Source organism: Palaemon carinicauda, chromosome 1, assembly GCF_036898095.1.
Source record: "Palaemon carinicauda isolate YSFRI2023 chromosome 1, ASM3689809v2, whole genome shotgun sequence".
In the NCBI taxonomy this organism is placed as follows: Eukaryota; Metazoa; Arthropoda; class Malacostraca; order Decapoda; family Palaemonidae; genus Palaemon; species Palaemon carinicauda.
In genome coordinates, this window is record NC_090725.1 from 295,522,989 (window position 1) to 295,540,488 (window position 17,500).

The 17,500-nt window shown below is 34.1% G+C and overlaps 1 protein-coding gene across 3 annotated transcripts in view; it reads right to left on the reverse strand.

Annotated features, from left to right (window-relative positions):
- The window catches only part of LOC137657915 (cyclic AMP response element-binding protein A-like), a 236,176-nt gene that overhangs the window by 11,097 nt on the left and 207,579 nt on the right, over positions 1 to 17,500 (reverse strand). The window lies entirely within an intron of this gene.

Consider the following 17,500-nt stretch of genomic DNA (forward strand, 5'->3'; position numbering starts at 1 on the left):
CCAAGAATATCCTCTATTATTAGTCTTCTAAATTTATATCCATATATAAAAATCAAAAGCTTGAAATGCCAAATGTTTAAGCTAAATAAAATGGCAAAACCTTCCGTTTAAAAAAGAAAGATTTCGGTAAAATTAATAATCAAGCTCTGATGGTGACATGGGAAGTTGTAGTGTCACCTGGCGAAGTTGTAGTGGCACCTGACAAAAATAACTTAATTCCATATAAACTTCCTCAAATCAATCCATTGCACATTACTTTCCACAGATGACAATTTCTGCCTCGTAAATACATCAGTATAAACAGATATTGTTAATCATAATGCCATGTAATTTTTCTTAAGTCTTCTCAAGGTTAAATTGGAAACTAATACCACGCACAGTTATGGAAGATCAAATTGGTGGGCTAAAGTTTTTTACACACACACACACACACACACACACACACATATATATATATATATATATATATACATACAATTCACTTATTTTCTATGGAATAATTATCTAAATGCATAAATAATAATCGATTAAACTAAATGACAGATGGTGTAAAAAAAAATTCTTCCAACAATTATACACTTTAACTCCTAATAGAGTAAAGAATAAATTACAGATATAGCAGTCATCTAAATCGCAAAGTAACAAACACATGCGATTAATCCACATGCTAAATATATATTTTGATACATCTGATTAGATCAGAAAATAGTTTTACAGTAATGTTGGAGACACGACGTTGTTCTCAAATAAGCATAGTTAACGCTATAATATAAAACGTTTTCTTTAACACTATCATTCACGTTTTCTTTCATATAATGGACAGACTTTAGTAAAATAGGAAAATTCTCTCTCTCTCTCTCTCTCTCTCTCTCTCTCTCTCTCTCTCTCTCAAGCTTAGTTTCTTAGCTAATTTTCATGATTAACCAACGATATCAATCAAATTATATGTGTATTGAATAAGGTAGCAGATAATGTAAAGGATATGAAAATGTAACAGAGCGTAACGTAGAGAATAAAAAGCATTTTGGAAATGAAATACAGAATTTAAAACCCAGAAAAGACTCAAATGTGTTTAACTTACTCAAGACCCAAATAGTTGAACGATATTGTCCTATTAAAATTTAACTAAATATGAACATCAGCGAACTCTTATAGTTAAAGCAACCTACACGTAAAATATGTGTAATATTTCGACGTTAGTAATCTAAATATTATTATTATCATCATTCCACATGTTGTCGTTGATGTGTGCGTAATAATACTGCATCTTAATAAAATTATTTATAAAAACAACTACATATGGCGGTAAGATTTTCACGTCTTACTGAAAACTGGCAAAGTTACAAAATGTGTACTATCTAAAACAAGTAAAGTTGAAATATAATTTCATACGACCAAAATGTCATTGATAAGCTAGAAATAGGTCATATACAATACTATCATATGAAGACTATTTGATTGAATTACATACATGTTGAAGAATCTGCTATAAAGAGATATCTTACGTATAAAATGCAAAGTAGGCTACTATTTCACACACAAAAAAAAAACAAAAACAAAAAATAATTTTTCTAAATTGCTAAGCCAGAATAATGATAGGTGAATAAATTTAAAAACAAAAGCCTTTACAAAACTATAAATTATAGATGATTCGTTAAAGAACTAAGTTTAATAGCGTCTATTCCTCCAATAACTCTTTATCAGAATATGACAAATGGTTCCCCTTATCAACGCTTGAGTAACTTATGGCGGAGCATACAGCTGACCCAAGCCGGTGCATCGTCAGTGCTTTCGCACCCTTGATAATGAACTTTATAACAGAGAGAGAGAGAGAGAGAGAGAGAGAGAGAGAGAGAGAGAGAGCAGTTGAAAATAATAAATATTTCAAGTATAAACTAATAAACTAATATCCAAGTTGACATCATGCACAATCAAGTGTTTGACAGATTATTTCTAAGTCTATCCCGTAACATGTAAGGCTGTTCATGTAATCTACCGTCTCTCTCTCTCTCTCTCTCTCTCTCTCTCTCTCTCTCCTTTGAAACACGACTATAGATTCATTCTCTCTCTCTCTCTCTCTCTCTCTCTCTCTCCTTTGAAACACGACTATAGATTCATTCTCTCTCTCTCTCTCTCTCTCTCTCTCTCTCTCTCCTTCCTTTGAAACACGACTATAGATTCATTCTCTCTCTCTCTCTCTCTCTCTCTCTCTCTCTATTTATATATATATAGGTATATATGTATATATGTACTGTATATAGGTATATATATGTATCTATGTATACACACACACACACACACACATATATATATATATATATATATATGTATTCACATATTTACAAAAACACTTACATACACATATATACCTATAAACACAAACACACACACACATATATATATATATACATCTCTCTCTACACACACACATATATATATACACACACACACACACATATATATATATATATACACACATATACACATCTCTCTCTCTCTCTCTCTCTCTCTCTCTCTCTCTCTATATATATATATATATATATATGGCTTATTTTACTGTTCTTAAAATATTCTAAATTAATTGTTCTTTACTTCTCCTGCAATTGATTTCCCTTCCTTGCAGTGCTTTTATTCCCTGTTTGAGCCATTGTGCTTACAACATCCTGCTTTTATAACTAGGGTCGTGCCTTAGCTAATAATAATAATAATAATAATAATAATAATAATAATAATAATAATAATAATAATAATAATAATAATAATAATAATAATAATAATAATAATAATAATAATAGAGTTTAATTTATACTCATTTAATTTGCACAATGATGGAACAGGAAAATAGGAAATACTTAAAAAATTAAATAATTACTCTTTTTATCCATAAACCCCTTTATACCTCTACTGCATTTCACATGTCCCACTCTTTCTCTAGCAGAGCTGCATGCTGAGAATCGACTGAGTTCAGTCGCCGCTGGTACCCCGAGGGAAAATGCCTCAGAGAGTACTTTTGGACCCTAAACTCACGTGAGAAAACTAACTAGAAAACTTCGACCGTAAATGCAACAAAGCCCCGAGGAGCAAATACTTCTTTAGAGATGATGAGCTTTTTTTTTTTTTTACGACCAATAACACGTAAAACTAAAAGAATTAAGCAAGTGACATATATAAATGAATCTATCATCAATACCATTTTACAAATCCCATTCACGGGCTCTTGTTTTTTCTTCATCTAAATACTTCTTGTGAATCTTGCTAGTTAAGTTAAATTATCGCAATGAAATTCATACCATTGTATTTAAATAATTTTTTATATATTTTTGAAATGCAAAATGAGGCAAAACGTAATGGATTTGATATATAATTCCTGTCCGATTTATGAATCAATAATGCAGTACATACAAACTCTTAAAAAAAAATAAAAACCATTTAGAATTCTGTGCATGTTTAAAGACTTTAAAATATATTAGGGTATCATCCGGACAACTAAAATAAAAAAAGCTATAAATTTCTACAGTATAACTCATCAAGTGCTGACACTCGCATGTCAGTGACATATGAATCTGTAAACAACGGGAAGGAAATAATGACCCTTATAATTATGTCGGCGAATCGTGACTCGCTTTTCACGGCGGGAAACGTGATAGGCGCGAGACAAACGTAAAATCATGAAGACACTCGAGTTTATGGGCTAAAAAGCACCGATTAGTCACAACGTCACTCGCAAAAATTACCTATAATGGCAGAGTTTACTAATGGCCGCTGGCTACTCGCATACTTGGGGGACATTTTTGTAAGGGAATGTGAGAGAAGCGAGTGAGATACTAAAACAATTGTTCCGAGTATGCGAATAAGAGAGAGAGAGAGAGAGAGAGAGAGAGAGAGAGAGAGAGAGAGGAGACTTTAATATCTAATATCAAAATCCCTAACTGTAGTCTAAAGCTTTCCACCATACACTGTTTCTCAAGCGATTCTGCTTAATTTTTCGATAGAGAGAGAGAGAGAGAGAGAGAGAGAGAGAGAGAGAGAGATTCAAACCATTGTTGCACAAGACCAGGACCTAATATCTTCAGCACGAACGATGATAGACAGTCGGGAAATTATTACGAATAGCAGCGTTTGAAATGCCTTTACCCAATGGCAATGCAATGCACCAGGACACGAAGTCCCCCGGGGTAAGAACTTCTGCCGACAATTTACTACAGAGGCATAATTCATGAGTCTTTTCGGCATTGGGACTGAGGGTAATTTGTTTAAAAGGTTTACTGCGCTCAAGGGTGTAGTGACATCCTCTGTTTCTGAAGCTTTACTGATCAACTATTGTCTTCCTCCTTTACGATCTCTCTCTCTCTCCTCTCTCTCTCTCTCTCTCCTCTCTCTCTCTCTCTCTCTCTCTCTCTCTCTCTCTCTCTCAGCAAAATTATCCATTTTGTCTACCATTTCTCTTCTGCAAATAAAATAATTGCATTTCTCTATCTTCTCATAGGATTCAAAATAAAATAAAAAGTAATAACGTCTTTGGAAAATTTTTTTTCATTACTTGCTTTACTTAATATCATAAACGGCAAAATCTACGCTAATATACCGATACCAGTTATCAATCATGATATAGTGTTCCAACACATGTAGAAATGACAGTAGAACAACAACAATCCTTCTGAAGAGTTCTCCTAAGCCTAAAATCTTTAAAAATTTAGAATTGAAATAAATTCGATTTTCACCACTACGCAAAAAGGGTGGATTGAATATTTGTTTTCTTTCTCTTATTTCATCTTATTTCTCTTCCTCTTGTATAGTTAAAGTTCTCATAGTTTATACTAGAAATATTTATTGTAATGGTACTGTTCTTGAAATATTTTATTTTTCCTCGTTTCCTTTCCTCACTGGGCTATTTTCCCTGTTGGAGCCTTTGGGCTTATAGCATAGTGCTTTTCAAACTAGGGTTGTAGCTTAGCAAGTAATAATAATAATAATAATAATAATAATAATAATAATAATAATAATAATAATAATAATAATAACAGGGAAAAGTTTTGTATTACACATCAACATGAATGATGCATAAAAATAAAGCACTGATTTAAAAAAGCCCGGTTGAAACTTAAGTAAACTTCAAAAGGTGAAATTATTTCCTTAAACTCCAGGAATAACCCCCTCTAGTCGTCCTTGCACGAAAAAAACAACCCTTCTGCAATAAACCTTCCTCAAATTAAATGGAGGTAATCAACAATTACCAAATAAACTTTTTCGCCATAGCCCCCCTTTGGGCAATCCGTGCAAGAGCTACTCTGTGCTTAATCACATTTCGCATCTCCTTTTAGCCTCCGGTGAAGAGATTAGGAGGGGAAGGACTGATAACCAGTCCTTTTCTCACCTAAATCAGAGGTGTGTGTTGGTTCATCCTATTTAATTGGGGTCTAATTTTTCAGGTGTTCGGTCATCAGGGTGACCTCGTAAAAATCATAATAATAAGGTTTAAAAAAAGGGGGGACCTTTTCTTTACGGCTGGTCACCCAGATCATTGATAAAAGACCATATAATGATGGTAGAGTATCATAAACAAATATAATGGTTTATCTAGTAAATTGATCAAGGCACCAGCTACAAGATGAGATATTCCTCTAGAGAGCTGCAGGATTCTTTTAAAAAATGGCGAAATACTGTAGTTTGATGTTGGGGTAATTTTCAAGGTAAGAATTTTTTTTCCTATTTACATAGTCTAGCATATTCGCTCTGCTCATCTGATAACATTATGCATACTACACGTCACATTATCACTCAATTTGCTAGCTTCTGTTACAGTTCATTTGGCTATTTGCTTATGCGATAAGGATAGAAGTGACTTTATTTAGCCATGGTCGGTACCTCTTCTATTAGAACAATCCGAAAGCAAAAAAAGCCAATGTTCTCCAGATCGGGTTAGAGTTCCTCTACTAAGGTTGCCCTCATGCACAATATTCTGTCAGTTTGCTCTCCCAATTGCTTTTTCTTGCAAAGGTTATGTTGGGCAGGCTTTGAAGGGCCAAAAAGAATACCAGGGGGTTTATGAAGAGTTAATTTTTTTATTAAATTTTCCTTTATCTTCATCTTTAATCTTTTTAAAACTGATGTGTTAGACATCAAGCAGATGAATGAGAAATTCATATTCCTCATTCTTGTTCTTCTGAAGCTAAACCGATTAGTTTAGGGTTTGGTGCCTCCTCCCCCAACCTTCAAAAAATCTTTTGCTTGGCTATAATGTTTATGAAGATGTAGACGCCAATGTTACTTTCCCTTTTTTGTGAATGCAACTAATTTCCTAGTGCATACGTTGTCATATATATATATATATATATATATATATATATATATATTATATATATATATATATATATATATATATATATATATATATGCTTTTTAGCTGTAAGATGGTCCTTTAACAACCTCGCAACTGATGAAGAATTACTAATGTTAATCCAATATGCGAATGCAATTGATGTAGCTTTTGGTCTGTTGATTATAACTAAATTTCTGTAACACCAATATCAAGTTTTTGAACGTCTTCTGGCAAAACATGTAAATGCAAAATCTGAAAGCGATCATGTTCTCCAGTCTGCAATTTGTATTTCGTATGGACCTTGAAGCTTAAGTTGTTTGGTAGGTAGCAGGTTGGCCAAGACACCAGCCACCCGTTGAGATGCTACGCTAGAGTTGTTGGGTCCTTTGACTGGCCAGACAGTACTACATTGGATCCTTATCTCGGGTTACGGCTCATTTTCCTTTTGCCTTCACATACACTGAATAGTATGGTCTATTCTTTACATTCTCCTCTGTCCTCATACGTATGACAACACTGAGATTACCAAACAATTCTTCCTCGCTCAAGGGCTTAACTACTGCAATGTAATTGTTCAGTGACTACTTTCCTCTTGGTAAGGGTAGAAGAGACTTTTTAGCTATGGTAAGCAGCTCTTCTAAGAGAAGGACACTCCAAAATCAAACCATTGTTCTCTTGTCTTGGACAGTGTCATAGCCTCTGTACCTTGGTCTTTCACTGTTCTGGGGTAGATTTCTCTTGTTTGAGGGTACACTCGAGCACACTATTCTATCTTACTTCTCTTCCTCTTGTTTTTTTTAAAGTTTTTTAAAGCTTACATAAGAAATATTTATTTTAATGATGTTACGGTTCTTAAAATATTCTATTTCGATTGTTAATTACTTTTCTTCTAGTTTCATTATTTCCTTTCCTCCCTGATGGCACGCTCGGGATTATAGAATTCTGCTTTTCTGACTAGGGTTGTAGCTTAGCAAGTAATAATAATAATAATAATAATAATAATAATAATAATAATAATAATAATAATAATAATAATAATAATGCAATTTCCAGCTGAACAGAAATTCCTAGATTCTGGTTAAGAATTATTTCAAAGCAAGATTATTGAATTTAAATAAGTTTGAGGAAAGTATTTGTTGATGGATAGTTCTCAAAGTAATGTTCTTGTAGCTATTCTTTAAATATTTTGTACACATGATATGGTTTGACCATGAAGATGAACCTGAGACTACTAGGTTCAATCCCCACCTGAAGTAGAAAATTGTTTTTATTACATACGTGATTGTGTCGATTTGCATCAATAATAACCATGTGAAACTTCAATCTCAATTCAATATAATTTTCAAAAGATAACGTTTATCACATTATTCGCTATACGGCCCCTTTACAAGGCAATGACAATAAAATCTACCTTTCTGATTATCATTTTAGGGCAATTTACAATAATAGTGAAATAAAATAAATAAATTATGATTTTGTAAGGAATGCCTTTGTAATGCGCTTGGAATTCGATAAAATATTAAATTCGTTTCATATAATTCTGTTGCATTTTTCTTCTAAGTATCTTACATACGGAACCTGACGAGGTAATCAATCTTATCTTTCAGATATCAAATCCAATAAGAAATGAACACAGTAAAAAATAGGGCGCCTAGGATAGAATAATACCCACCCGCGGGTCATGGGCGTTAGAAAAGATCACAGGGGCGTGCAGGTAAAGTTGAATGGACGAATTCATAAATCTTTGGAGTGGTACGAAATAAAAAGGAGAATCATTTAGTATAAGTATCACATAGGAGGAATATACACTGCGTTATAATAATGATCTCTATCATCATCATCATCATAAGCATAAGAATAATGAACTTGAGCGTTTATACCTGAGGTGATTTAATCTGGAGGTCAATCAAGAGATATCACAGGATGGTAAGGAGGAGCAACATCCTCTCTCTCTCTCTCTCTCTCTCTCTCTCTCTCTCTCCTCTCTCTCTCTCTCTCTCTCTCTCTCTCTCTCTCTCTCCTTTAAAAGTCGGATATACCCTGCTATTTTACAGGAGGAGATAATGTTTCCAATTTTACGGAAATCAGCCCACTGCCTACGGCCTCGGAGGACAATAGAGTCATTGGATCTCATAAAACCCGTGATGGGTTACAGAAGCTATAATGCCTCCCGGTGTTAACCAGAGCAATGGTTATTAGGAATCCAATAGCCGAAGAAAGGTATCGGGAATCATCGAGATTCAACAGTCATCTTTTCGGTAACGAGGGCATTCAAAGGCAAAGGGGTCTACCGCCAAAGAAAGGCCGTGATTGAAAATGTCAGCCTCGCAGATTACCATCTAGGAGATGTGGAGGATAACTATTTCTATTGCCACGTCACATTATCGCTTGTTGAAGCAACACATGCATCCATGCATGGATGCAAAAATATGATTATGTATGTGAATTTTATAATTGAGAAAGATTGAAATAGAGTAATTGTGTTTCTTCATTTCATGTGCGAGGAATGTTGATTTCTTCAGTTAATATACATATTTCTATTTATCATTCTTTGTGACTCCCAAATGTTTTATACTTGCATTATCAAATGGCGACTGAAATGCAAACGCCGAAGAATGTAATCTGTTGAAGGTATACATTTTTTGGTTGATTTTTTATATAAGATAGAATCTAATAAAAAAAAATTTATACGGCAGAGGAAAAAATTTAATCTAGTGACTTTAGAAAATCTACGATAATCCTATGATAATTACTTACAAAAAAATTAACCCCGTTGATTGAAACATGGCCCTACATTGCAAACACCCAGATAATAAAGAGAACATAAAAACCCAAGCCGGTAAAATACAGTATAAAATACAGTATACTAACATGGCAAATTACAAGTGATAAAAAGACAAGAAATTCTAAATCCCAGGTAATTCAAACTTCCAATGGGACACACAGCATCCCAAGAGTGCTTTTTGCACCATCAATCTCTCAGCTATGTCAACAACGGAGGGATGCTTCTAATGGTACATCTGAAAACCCTTCGGACTTATGATATTGTGGTTTTCTAATTCGCTCCCAGCAGCTACGATGCTTCGTAATTAAGTATGACTTTAGCCCCGGGGACGGTGGGAAACCGAGCGAGATGTTCACGTTCTAGTGAACAAGCTGTTCAAAAGCTGGCTAACAGCTGCCTGCCCACTGTTAAGCAATAACACTTACGTTTATGTTAAGACTGCCAAGGGTAACTGATAATTGGTTATGAATGAAACACGATTGGATTCTGTAACCAAGTATTTACAGGAATAGATGGCTATAGTTCGAGGACCTTGTGTATTGATTACTTAATCTATATGTATGTATGTATGTATGTATGTATATGTATGCATTTGTATATATATATATATATATATATATATATATATATATATATATATATATATATATATATATATATATATATATATATAAGTCCCATACATACTAAAGGAAACATTTTAAAATCTATGAAAAACTGATCTGTCCTGCTTATGATAACGTTCATCCTTTTACACTGTCGGTCCTGTCGTAAACTATTTCTTATCTTGTTGTGGGGTACAAGTACATTTTTGCAAGATATAATTTCCGACTGTTGCTTTGCACGTTGACATCTCCCGGGCATTTCGACCGTCTTTATCATTAACGTAGGAACCCCTAAAGCGTGGTGAACTTGCAGTTGTGTGTACAAATATCTACTTACTCTGTCCGGTGATTTCAATGACTGGATCTCACATTACATGATAATTATCAATAACCGCTGGTATTACGTAAATTCAATAATAATGAATGAATTGTTAAGATCTACATAGCAGTGAATGATTGGATCGTATTTTTCATTATCCATCCAATTAACAGGTAAAAAAAAACATACTAAGTAACTCGCATTTATTATTATTATTATTATTATTATTATTATTATTATTATTATTATTATTATTATTATTATTATTATTATTATTATTATTAACTTTTACACTAATTCATTTCTGTAATCTGACAATTAATGTTCATCTGCAATTCAAATAAAAAAGAACTGTTACATTCAATCGAAGGAGGCTGAAAGGAGGAGAAAGGGAGAAGATCAAAACACCAAAAACAAAGGTTGAATCGAGGAAATGAGGAAAGTAAGAACAGGTAGCAGAGGAAGAAAAGCTCCCGAAAGAAGAAACACTGACGGAGACGTCGCGAGATGGTAAAGAACCCCGGGAGGAGTGGCTCTTGCCCTTAGGGAGGCCTCGCTTAGGACCTCTTAGCCTGAGAGAGAGAGAGAGAGAGAGAGAGAGAGAGAGAGAGAGAGAGAGAGAGAGAGAGAGAGAGAGAGAGAATTATGCACGACGGTGGTACAATCAAATCAAATGCTGCCTAGTCATGTAAGCGCAGAAAGGAAATTTCGCTAATGTTGTAACAAATTGCAATTAAGCTTTTAAGAGCCACCCATCAATTATTATAATCACTGTCGCACCCAAATACAATTATACCTGCAAAATCTCTAATGCTACTGGGTGATATATGCAAAATTCTACTTATAATTAAACACATATGTATACCATTTTTCTAATATCCGTTTCAGAGGTCGGGCCCAGAGACAAAACATCCCATCGGTCATTGCCTCATTCATCCTTGATAAACCCCCTAAGCAGAAAACCACCAAAATAGTAACCTTTTCTTTGACCTGCAACAGCGTGTCAAACCCTCCTACATACACTGCGACATCTATTTTTACCTCGCAATCATTTGCCTGTTTGAATATTAAGATGATTACTTTTAGATAAGTTTTTCAGCACAGATTAAACTCTTGATGGGTCTCCTTTCCTGGTTAACACCTAAAAACAATCATTGAGTAATACATTCCTTTTAATATCTAAATACTCCAGTTTATCTTTTCCCCTACGCTTACCCTTTTAGCTCTTTACTTCTATCTTATTTTTCAATCATTCAGTTCTTAATCCACATATATTATACGGCCACTTCATCTTTTTAATTTCCACTCTTTTTCTTTCACTGATATTCCACATCCACACTTCATTTCCATAAATGAGTGTTGGCTTAACAAGCCTATCACACATACCCACATTGACTTCTAAAGGCAATTTAATAAGTCTCATCCCAGTCTCTTTCCAGTCTTCTGCACACAACCTGCTTTGTATCTTGCTTAATGTAACCTATACCGTGACTAACCTCGTCTCCAATTCTACCATCACCTAATATATTAATTCCCAAATGCGCATCAACATCTTCCATTTTTCCACAGTCTATGTTTAAATTCAAATCTTCATCTTCCTGGCTTCCATCCACTCACATTACCTTACCTATGCTTAAATTTATTACAATATATTCAAACTCTTTTAATTGAAAACTTTTCCCAAGTAACTTTTCAGGTATCCTAAGATGGCGTTAAATGTACATAATTAATATTTCTACGGGGTGCCAATGCAAGAGGCCGTGTTTTATATAAGGTAAGTAATTAATAGTTCTTAAAGTGTGACGTTTCCCTTGGCCAATGATAACCTTTCTATGTATACAGCTAATCTTTTGCCAAGTTAATCAAGCAATAATGGGACTGAAAACATAGCTATTTGTTTCATTGTAGTTTTATGAAAATGATAACCACAAATAAAACTTCAGATAGAGGGGCAATTTATTAACTCTTTAAAATCTAATAAAAAAAAAATTCTCACGAACTACATACTAGGGAGAAAGCTGAAATTAAAATCTTGTGCAGTTCTGCAACTCCTAACTAGGCAGCATGGGCCTGATAAATTTCATTGCACATTACCACGAGACACGACTTCCCATAAACTTTTTATTTATAAAGAAATTATATAACGTTAAAAACAAAAATATTAGTGGCAAGGCTTCAAGCTTTTCTGTTGCAGAATATATATATATATATATATATATATATATATATATATATATATATATATATATATATAATATATATATATATATATATATATATATATATATATATATAAATATATTATATAAATATATATTATATACATACACACAAATATATATACATATATAATTATAAATATATATATATATATACATATATATATATATATATATATATATATATATATATATATATATATATATATATATATATATATATACACATACATACATATATAACCTTGAGAAGGATTAGATTAAAGAAAGGTCTTTAACATTCTTTAATTCTAGTTGTGGCCATCACAGAAGTCCAACTACCAAGTACTATAGTCCATTTCTTTTAGTGAGACAGATTTGCACCGACTCGCAGCGGTGCCCTTTTAGCTCGGAAAAGTTTCCTGATCGCTGATTGGTTAGAATTATCTTGTTCAACCAATCAGCGATCAGGAAACTTTTCCGGGCAAAAAGGGCACCGCTACGAGTCGGTGCAAATCTGTCTCGCTAAAAGAAATGGACTGTAATTTCATAACTTTGGTAATCAGAGGCACAAGGAGTTTTCAAGGGATCCTGCATAACCAGCCGTCTTTGCCCAAGAGTCTAACCTGAATGCTTTATACCTCTATCGGAAAAATGCTACCCAATATGCAAAAAGGCTTACACACACACACACACACACACACACACACACACACACACACACACACACACACACACACACACACATATATATATATATATATATATATATATATATATATATATATATATATATATATATATCTGATCAACCTTTAAACAACATACTTTTTCCTTTTAATATTGAATAACTAAACCATTAAATGGAAACCAAATAATGAGGTTACAGTTTGCCAGTTTAACACAAATAAAAACCAAAATATTTAAATAATGTTATCGGGGATAGATATGTCAAACAATCATTTCATTTATAATCAACAATAACAATTTTAAAATAATTATTTTCAATTAAAAAATCTGAAAATAGCTCTAAATTTAAAAAAGCAAAATGATGATTTACGATTACACTCGTCAAAGTTGCTCATGTAAACAAATCGTTATTGATGAAACACACTTGAAACACTTTGAATTACTTTATTTCCAGTCAATTGTGAACTGAGTAACTGGTTATCATCAAGATTAATCGCCAACAGTTGAATTTCCTCTCCACCTCCGTCCCAGTCGGTTGCCCAGTCTCTTCTGAACGATGACCTGACATTTGACTTCCAAATATTTTACTATTTCACCGACTATGGCCATCGTCACCCATAGAAAAATCTCCTAACCAAAACCTGAACTCGAATCAAACGAAAGTAAAATGTCACGCTCCTTAGCCAATCATTGGCCATCTAATTCCATCAGCAGCCAATGAGAGACGAGAGTGAGTACGACGGTCATATCTTCCGGGCTTGAGAAGCTGTTTCTTCTTCTTCGAATCCGTGTAGAGTGGCGGTGTGTATAAGGATGCTTTAATAGGTACCACTTTAACTGCAGGCGACACCCCTAGCGTTATGGGAAGAGCCCTGGATGTGTTATGAAGTTGAGAGACATTGGTGGTTATGAGTGGAGGGAGGGAGGAGGGAGGGAGGAGGGAGGGAGGAGGAGGAGGGAGGGAGGAGGAAGTGGGGGGAAGGGAGAGGGGGAGGGGCCATGTCCTTAAAAGGAGCCGTAATTATCCCCTCCGGTGCCGTGAAATTATAATGCCAGGGATAGTTTGGCGTTATGGAATTGCCCCTCATATTGTTATTGAAAAACAGTCCTAAAATATCAAGAATCAGAGGGTGATATTTACAGATCAAATCAACCCAGCGGGACCCCAGACGCACATTCTCCCTTGACGTAATGAATATGATCCGAGGATGTCAATGATATGAATCAAGAGCTCTAAAGTACAAATACAAACTCCCTCGGAATCTCTTCTGGAGGATGACAAACGACACAGACATAAAGGAATGAGAAATCTCCCGTAACTAACAATCGTAACCAGCGTGCTGGAGGAGCTTAAATGGACACGCGCCTTTTGTACGTACGTAGCGGGCACGTGTTCTGTCTAGCAGCTTCCTTGCCGACGCCATTTCCTCTCGTTCGTTAATGGTTGGAAGAAACGTTTTAATTTCAATTGCTTTCTTGGACTCATTTCCTTCTTCCTTGTTTAAAAAGGGGAAATGGAACAACTAGAGAAATTTATTCTCAGTCTATTTTGTTCATATTACATTTTATTTTTTTTTCTCTCCATAATCCTGTTGTCTTAGTATGTCTGAGATACTAATTTAAATCCATTAATAATTTAAATAACTTTGCATTAAATAAAAATATCTGGTTTATAAAAATTTTCTTACGAACATTGTGATATATGTATTTTACTAACCAGTTTATAAGTAACTAGTGTAGGGTATGGCCCTTTTCAATACACGAAAGAGAATTAACTTGGAACTTTACCCAACCTACACATAAAACAGAATCGACAAAAATTACAAAAAGCAAATTTCCCAGGGAAATACCCCAACATTCCTAGGAATGCATCCCAGTATAAAGTCATCAACAGGGCATTTCATTTAGTTGGAATTAAATACTTCCAGAATAATGAATGGTACATAATTTCAAGCAATTTCCACATCAATGATAAATAAGATGTTAAAGATATGACCACAAGACAAAATTTTGACGACAAAAATAAGAGAGTTAGCAGAAAATTTATACAAATAATCTCGACAAATATACACTATTCTGAATATTGCGATATAAAAAATGGGTGTTTATCAGCATAAGTATGACAACAAAAATTCTTTTCTAAAATAACCTGAGTCTAGCTTATACAGTATCACTCTGCCAGGCAATGAATTGGCAAATCTTATTCTTTGAAAAATAAGGCCAAATTTTGTTTTGCATATGGAATATAAAAAATGAATGAAGTCCATAGATAATCTCTCCAGTACATAAAACAACACTTTATTTAATACATCTATTAAGGACCACTTTTGAGAGAGAGAGAGAGAGAGAGAGAGAGAGAGAGAGAGAGAGAGAGAGAGAGAGAGAGAGAGAGAGAGAGAGATTTATAAATTGACTGGAATAGTATAGAAACTGTGATTATCATCTTTTGTCTATCCTGAAGTCTCTTCTCATAAACTATAACATACAAATCCAGAGGCCGAGCCCTCGGAGATCCGAGTAAGGTGAAGGCCCCAACAAGGAAGGGCCTTCAGAAGCTGGGGTTGAAAGCTTGTCCTAAGGGCCTCCATCTGACCGAAACCAACTTGCCCAATCTTAATTTCAACCTAAGAGTTTTGACCTCGGGGTGGCCGTGACGTCTGCTGCCTTCATTAGAAGAGAGCTGTAGGGGGGGGCCTAACACACAGACACAGGGACACTGATGACGGTGAAAAGGAGGAGGGGGGAGGGGGGAGGGGGAAATAGAAGACCCTAAATAAATTCCAATACTTGGGGTCTAGAAAAAGTCGACCTCCTTCCTCGTCACCGACCAGAAGTCCTCGTGGTTTTGGTAAACAGAATCCATGTCAGGGAACTTCTATTGATGAACTAGTGTACTCGACCCGTCAATAATGACGGCAAAATATTTAGATATAGATATACTGTATACACACACAGATTCTACCCTTCTAATCCCCTCCACCTTTTCTCTAGGGGTATCCCCTCTCACCAGGGTGACCGTAACAGAAAAGAAATATCTACATATATATATATATATATATATATATATATATATATATATATATATATATATATATATATATATATATATATGTATATGTATATATATATACACACACAGTATACATATACATATATATATATATATATATATATATATATATATATATATATATATATATATATATATATATATATATATATATATATATATATATATATAGTCAGACACTTGCACCTTATCATATAGGCGAGATGGGCTTCATAATTATCACCACCTATTACGAAGATGATTGAAAAAACTTTCATTCATACGGCACCTATAATCTTATCGCCTTCTGATATTTTCGTACACGACTGAAAAATATTCTCGTTTATAAGAACTTATATTTCAAGATGATGATGTGCAGTTTTACAACTACGTGAAAAAAAAAAAAATAATTCGCACAAATAACAAATTCAGTGTATGAAACTTTAATATACTTGGATTAATTATTCGGGTAACTGAAGACGAGAAAGGCAATCCATTTTCAGAACTAAAAAAAAAAAAATAACTTCGAAAGTTATAGAGACAATCTTGACAGAATGAAAGGATTCAGGGAAAATACAAAAAGAGAAAATAATCTTATTTCATCGTCATGCTAACAATTCAGAACGAAAACCACAATCTCAGAAGAGTTTCTTCCAGAGAAGGAATAGATTTTGGTTGGTCTAATCACCCTTAATAACTAACCAAGACTTCTGGTCTACCTCTTTTCACCTTTCCACCTTCACAGATTACAATAGTAACTTCTATCACAATTCTTACAGCGGTGCATACAGTCTTTTACTCCTCATTAACTAGACCAGTTTTATCTCCATTTACTATATCATCATCATAATTACTGGTTTTTGTTTACTTACCACATGCAATATATATATATATATATATATATATATATATATATATATATATATATATATATATATATATATATATATATACACACACACACACACACACACGCGGCCTCCATGGAAAATTGTATTCTTCTTTAAAGTCATTCATCATATAATTCCTTATTAATTTTTTTCATAAATAATCAGACTTTGTAATTGTATTTCAAATGTGTTACCCTTTGTTATGAAATGCATTTCCATTGTTCAATGTAGCTCTGATGAAAGACATAAGACAATGGCTAAAACTCGGGTTGTAGGTTGACCAAGACACAAGCCACCCGTTGGGATACTACTGCTATAGTTCTTGGGTCCTTTGACTGGCCAGACAGTACTCATAGGATCCCTCTCTCTGGTTACGGCGTCATTATCCTTTGTCTACACATATATCGAATAGTCTGGCCTATTCTTTCCAAATTCTCCTTTGTCCTCATACACCTGACACCATTGAAATTACCAACCAATTCTTCATTCAAGATATAATTAATGTTCAATGGCTACTTTCCATTTGGTAAGGGTAGAAGAGACTCTTTAGCTACGGTAACCGTTTCTTCTATGAAAAGGACACTCCAAAATCAAACCATTGTTCTCTAGTCTTGGGTAGTGCCATAGCCTCTGAACCATGGTCTT